General features: G+C 44.3%; 1 non-coding gene across 1 annotated transcript; it reads right to left on the minus strand.

Annotated features, from left to right (window-relative positions):
* Positions 1-6,506: 6,506 nt before the first annotated feature.
* LOC127585750 (U6atac minor spliceosomal RNA) lies at positions 6,507-6,633 on the minus strand. Its single transcript, XR_007958589.1, has one exon. It is a non-coding gene; the product is annotated as a U6atac minor spliceosomal RNA (small nuclear RNA).
* Positions 6,634-7,084: the final 451 nt, after the last annotated feature.

Below are 7,084 nucleotides of genomic sequence, written 5' to 3' on the forward strand. Positions count from 1 at the left end.
GTTCATATATTTACATTGATCGCACTTAATAGATCAGTACAAGTCCCCGTTGGCCCTGCTGGCTATATATTGATGGCTAATCCTCTAGAAGCATATTTCCCATTGTATCCTGGTTTAGAACATTCTCCAGCAGCCTTATTCCTAGAAATATTTTACAATGAATGATACCTATAATATTTTCCATCACATTAGCATAATAACAACTTGCATATACCAAAATATCTCTAAACGAATTGAGCTGAGACTGCATTTATTTCACTCTGTAACTTTTTCTTCTCAATCATTAGACTGCAATGAGTTTTGCCACTGAAATATTAATAGAAAATTCCCAGAGACAGCTGTAATATGGAGCTGAAGGCATAAATCTGAACTCCATGTGTGTGTGTGTGTGCGTGTGTGTGTGTGTATACGTGTAGTAATGGGCGATAAAAATGGCCTTCCCCAGGACTGGCCTTCTGATCCCATGGCTTTGGGCCTTAACTTGGACAACCATCTAAACCAAGTGGACCCTTATTTGTTTCATTCTAAAGACTGCACTGATTGATTTAGAACTTGTAAAGATCACCCTCCAATCTCTCTTCTCTGTTCATATACGAAGGACTTCAATTTATACTATGAAATGTAAATCTCTTTCAAAAATAATTTCAGCTGGCATGACTATAAGCAGAGCAAAGCACTTGAGTGTAATTTATCAAAGCAACTTATTAAAGACCCTGTCATCTGCAGTTTAAATTACAAGCTCTGATTTCACACCTCAGTAGGACTTCCAAGTATAGACTTAGAATTGTTCCTCATTGGATCAAATAGATAACAGGGTGACACCAACTTTCCCAATATTGATTGGCACCTCTTTAGTGCAAAAGGTTTAGATGGGGCAGAATTTGTTAGGTGTGTACAGGAAGGATTCCTGACACAGTATGTAGACAGGCCGACTAGAGGAGAGGCCATGCTGGATCTGGTACTAGGCAATGAACCTGGTCAGGTGACAGACTTTCGGTGGGCGAGCATTTCAGGGATAGTGACCACAATTCCCTGGCCACGGACAAGGATAGGAGCAGACATTATGGGAAAGTATTTAATTGGCAGAGAGCAAATTACGATGGTGTTGGGCAGGAACTTGGGAGTGTAAATTGGGAGCAGATGTCCTCTGGTAAATACACTACAGAAATGTGGAGGTTTTTTAGGGCCCACTTGCATGGGGTTCTAGATAGATTTGTCTCACTGAGACAAGGAAAGGATGGTAGGGTTAAGGAACCATGGTTAACAAGAGGGGCGGAAGGTTTAGTCAAGAGGAGGGAGGAAGCTTATTTAAGGTTTAGGAAGCAAAATCAGTCAGGGCTTCTTGAGGTAGCCAGGAAGGAGCTTAAGAAGGGACTTAGGAGAGCTAGAAGGGGGCATGAGAAGGCCTTGGCAAGTAGGGTTAAGTAAAACCCTAAGGTGTTCTACACATATGTGAGGAACAAGAGGATCACGAGGGTGAGGGTAGGACCACTCAGGTATAAGGGGGAACAAATGTGTCTGGAGGCAAAGGAGGTAGGGGAGGTCCTAAATGAATACTTTGCTTCAGTGTTCACTAAGGACAGGGACTTAGACAAAGGGGAGGTTAGCGTAGAACAGGCAAATGTGTTGGAGCATATCGAGGTTAAGGAAGAAGCCATGTTGGAGCTACTAAAAAGCATTAGGATAGATAAGTCCCTGGGGTCGGATTGGATATACCCCAAGGTACTATGGGAAGCGAGGGAAGAGATTGCTGGAGCATTAACCATGGCCTTTGAGTCCTCCCTGGCCACAGGAGTGGTACCAGAGGATTGGAGGATGGCAAATGTTGTTCCATTGTTCAAGAAAAGTAAAAGGGATAATCCTGGGAATTATAGACCAGTCAGTCTTACGTCAGTGGTGGGCAAGCTTTTGGAGAGAATACTTAGGAACAAGATTCATGAGCATTTGGAGACACATTGTCTTATAAGGGATAGTCAACATGGCTTTGTGAAGGGCAGGTTGTGCCTCACAAGCCTAATGGAGTTTTTCAAGGAAGTGACAAGACAGATTGATGAAGGTAGAGCGGTGGATATGGCATATATGGATATTATGAAGGCATTTGACAAGGTTCCCCATGGTAGGCTCATACAGAAAGTCATGAGTTATGGGATCCATGGGAAATTCGCTGAGTGGATTCAGAATTGGTTTGCCCATAGAAAGCAGAGGTTGGAATATTCGACCTGGAGGTCGGTGACCAGTGGTGTTTTGCAGGGATCAGTGCTGGGACCCCTGATCTTTGTGATTTTCATAAATAAATTGGATGAAGAAGTGGAAGGGTGGGTTGGTAAATTTGCAGATGACACAGAGGTTGGTGGTGCAGTAGATAGTGCAGGAGGTTGTCGTCGATTACAACGGGATATTGACAAGATGTAGAGCTGGGCAGAGAAATGGCAGATGGAGTTCAATCCGGAGAAGTGTGAAGTGATACACTTTGAAAGATCTAACTTGAAGGCGAAGTACATGGTTAATGACAGGATTCTTAGCGTGTGGAGGAACAGAGGAGATCTTGGGGTTCTAGTACCTAGATCCCTCAAAGTTGCTGCACAAGTTGATAGGGTTGTTAAAAAGGCATATGGTGTGGTGGCCTTCATTAGCCGGGGGATTGAGTTCAAGGGCCGAGAGGCAATGTTGCAGCTCCATACACATTCTGTACCACCTTATCCACTTGCGTGGCCACTTTCAGTGAACTATGGACTTGGATGCCATGATCCCTCTGAATCTCAATGCTATTGAGGGGCTTACCATTAACAGTGTACTTTCTCCTTTCATTTGACCTCCCAAAGTGCAACACCTCTTACTTGCCCGGTTTAAATTCCATCTGCCACCTCCCTGCCCATTTCTGTAGCTAATCTATATCCTGCTGTATTCTTTGATAGTCCTTTACACTTGTCCATAATTCCATCAATCTTGGTATCATCCACTTGGAGTGCCAGATTGTGGACTGATGCTAGAAACTATGAGAAGGTACTACTGCTTCTCTTTGGCCAACATGGACATAGTGGTACAGAATATGTATGGAATGCCTGCCTTCATTGGTAGGGGTGTCGAGTATAAGAGTAAGGAAGTCATGCTGCAGCTCTGTCAAACTGCCCATGATGTGCTGGACTAACTAAGCTAATGATGCTGAATTAAACTAATCCCTTCTGCCTGCACATGGTCCATATCCCTCCATTCTCTGCACATTCATGTGTCTCTCCAAGAGCCTCTTAAATGCTTCTACTGTATCTGCCTCCACCATCACCCCAGCAGCTATGTCAGATCGCACTTGGAGTACTGTGTGCAGTTCTGGTCGCCCCATTACAAGTAGGATGTGGAGACTGTGGAAAGGGTGCAGAAGAGGTTCACCAGGATGCTGCCTAGATTGGAGGGTATGAGCTATAAGGAGAGGTTGGACAAACGTGGGTTCTCCCTCGAGCGTCAGAGGCTGAGGGGAGACGTGACAAACAGGCCCTTCAGCCCATTTTGCCCATGCCAAGCACCAACTATCACTTTGAGTCCCAACCATCAAATACCCATTGATACTGATCCCATTTACCAGCACCTGGTCCACAGCCCTCTAGGCAGGTTCACAGACAGCTTCTACCCCACTGTTATAAGACTATTGAATGCTATCGTAGTATGATAAAATGGACTATTGACCTCACAATCTACCTCGTTATGACTTTGCACCTTATTGTCTGCCTGCACTGCACCTTCTCTGTAACAATTACACTTTATTCTGCATTCTGTAATTGTTTTCCCTTGTACTACCTCAATACACTGTGTAATGAATTGATTTGTACAAACGGTATGCAAGACAAGTTTTTCACTGTACCTCGGTACATGCAATAATAATAAAAAACCAATTCTAATTCCAGTACAGTAAAAGCTTTTGTCTGCATGCCATCCAGATAGATCATTCTGTTAGTAAGTACATCAAGGTAGAACAAAAGGAAAAGAAAAGAATGCAGGATATAGTGTCACAGCTACAGAGCAAGTGCAGAGCAGGTGGACAAATAAAGTGCAAGGGCCATGACGTGATAGACTGAGAGATCAAGTGTTCTTCTTTATCGTGCAAGAGGTCTGTTCAAGAGTCTGGTAACAGCAGGATCGAAGATGTGCTCATCTCCGGTACTGACTGCTCCAGCAAACGCAGCATCTGGGAGTGGTCCCCAAACTAGATCATCAAAGCGAGGATTTCTCCTGTAAATTAGTGCTCTTTAAATCCATTTTTAAGTGTTTTTTGAATGTTCCTTAATGGAAATCTCTCTAACATTCTTCCAAAGAGCTGACTGCAGATCATGGAGTCCTTTCCTCAATTCCCCTCTCGTTGGCCAGTGTTGAAGTTGCCAAGTACTCCTTTACTCTTTCAAAATCCCTCATAGTTGTGAAAATTAGATCATCCTTTGTACCGAGGGTAACCACAGCTCCTCCAGTCTTCATTATCGTGTTCCTCCATTCCTCTCCCCCCCTGGGCTCTTCCAGTTCTTCATGAATCCATCTCTGCTATCCACTTCACCTACTCCCTGTGAGACATTCTAACCACAAACACAGGGATACAGAAGTATCTCCTGAACTACCCACTGGGTGTATCATTAGCTGCGTTAGCCCTGGTCCTATTAAACTTTCCATCCATCAGGAACATGAGAAAATGCAATAGCGAATCAGAAGCAGGTCAAAAACTTGAGATCACTGTCCCTTATCTCAACGTGTAACAGTAGAGGGAATTCTGAACAATCTCTAGCAAAAAGAAAGCTCCAGGGAATGTTTGAGGTGAGGCCCCGCCTGGATAACTAGACACAGTTTGGGCCCTTTACTAAAAAAGACCTATAATATCATTGGAGGCAGTCCAAAGGGATTCACCAGGCTAATTCCTGGGATGAGAGGGTTGTCCTATCAAGAGAGGCTGTGATGGTTGGGTCCTGTGTTCTTTGGAGTTTGGAAGAATGAGGGGTGACCTCATTCAACCATCTCAGATGCTAAGGGGGCTTGGACAGGGTAGATGTTGAGATGTTTCCACTTGTGGGAGAGTCACGAACAAGGGGACATAGCCGCAAAACAAGGGGGTCCGGTCATTTAGAACATAGAACATAGAACACTACAGCACAGTATAGGCCCTTTGGTCCACAATGTTGTGCCGACATTTTATCCTGCCTCTAAGATCTATCTAACCCTTCCCTCCCACATAGCCCCCAATTTCTCTATCATTCATGTGTCTAAGAGTCTCTTAAATGTCCCTAATGTATCTGCCCCCCACCACCTCTGCCGGCAGTGCGTTCCACGTACTCACCACTCTCTGTGTAAAAAACATACCTCTGACATCCCCCTTTTATCTTCCTCTAATCACCTTAAAATTAGTCCCCTCGTGTTAGCCATTGTCGCCCAGGGAAAAAGTCTCTGACTGTCCACTCGATCCTATGCCTCTTATCATCTTGTACACCTCTATCAAATCACCTCTCATCCTCCTTCTCTCCAAAGAGAAAAACCCTAGCTCACTCAACCTATCCTCATAAGTTTAAAAACTGAAGCGCATAGAAATTCCTTCTCTCAGAGGATGGTGAACCTCTGGAATTATTCTGCCCCCCAAGGGTCAGTGGAGGGCAGATGATTGGATATATTTAAGTTGGAGATAGATAAATGTTTGAAAGGTTGATGGTTATGGGGAACTCGCACAGCAGAGGAGTTGAGGGCAGCATAGATCAGTCATCGCACTGAGTTGGCAGGTCACGCTTTGCGGGGTAAGATGGCCAACCCTGATCCCATTCTTGTGTTCTTCTGTGGAGCCTGAGCCTGCCTTGAATTTATCTGCATCCAAAACAACACAGGATTCCTCCTTGTGTGTCCCCACATGTTTACATGAATCCAATTGTATCTATCAGACATTTTCATCCCATTTGTATCTCTATTCAATGCAGCGTGAAAAGCTGCAAAAATAAATGCAGCTGAAAAAAAGAAAATGCTTACATTTTGATGGCACCTTTCACATCCTTTTCAGGCTGCCCCAAATTCTTTGGAGCCAATGAAGTCCTTTGGGACACCAGCAGGAGGGAATTGCAGCAGCCAATTCACTCACAGCAAGCTCAGAGAGACAGAATGTTGCCACAACCTGGATCATCTGCTTTGCAACTAAGAAGCAACAGTTATTTTGGCAATTGCAATCAAATGATCCGAGCGTGTCAGGTGAAGGCTTTTGGCTCCACTGGCTATTCTTCAGCTCCAAGTTGTTGCAAGTAATTGGCAGGGAGAAGCTGCCACCTGTATGGACCAGGTCTCCAGACAGAAGGTACCAGATGTCTCTTGCAAAAGGCCCTGGCAGCATAGAACTTACAACACAGCCCAGGAAACAGGCTCTTCCGCCCATGATGTCTGTGCCAAACACAATGCTAAATTAAAGTAAATCTTCCTGCCTGCACGTGATCCATTTCCCTCCATTCCCTGCAAATTCATGTGTCTAACATGCCTCTTGAATGCCACTATTGTATCTGCTTCCAAAATTATGGTGAGATGTGACTAAGTAGATGGCAATGCCTTGACCAGTTGTGAGTTGTAAGGACACTCGGGTCCCTTCCATCCTTATCAAGCGGAGTGCTCACTCTCCCTTCTTTCATACAGCACTCATTTCTCATTTTTCATTTCTTCTATGAGTGGCAGTGTCCAGATCAGTCAACGAGTTTCATTACACACAAACCAGCAGGTTGGAGGGAAGTACACGGGTTTTATGATAATATTTACTTGGAGTTTTGCATGCAGTTCTGGTCGCCCCATTACAGGAAGGATGTGGAGGCTTTGGAGAGGATGCAGAGGAGGTTTACCAAGATACTGCCTGGATTAGAGAGTATGAGCTATTAGGAGAGGTTGGACAAACTTGGATGGTTTTCTCTGGACTACCGGACGCCAAGGGGAGATAGAAGTTTATAAATTAAAGAGGCATAGATAAACAGCCAGAATCTTTTTTCCCAGGGTTAGAAATATCAAACACTAGAAGGGCATAGGTTTAAGGTGAAAGGAGGCAAGTTTAAAGGGGATGTGCTGGACAATTATTTTTACACAGAGAGTTGTACATGCC

Source organism: Pristis pectinata, chromosome 33 (assembly GCF_009764475.1).
Source record: "Pristis pectinata isolate sPriPec2 chromosome 33, sPriPec2.1.pri, whole genome shotgun sequence".
NCBI classification, from domain to species: domain Eukaryota; kingdom Metazoa; phylum Chordata; class Chondrichthyes; order Rhinopristiformes; family Pristidae; genus Pristis; species Pristis pectinata.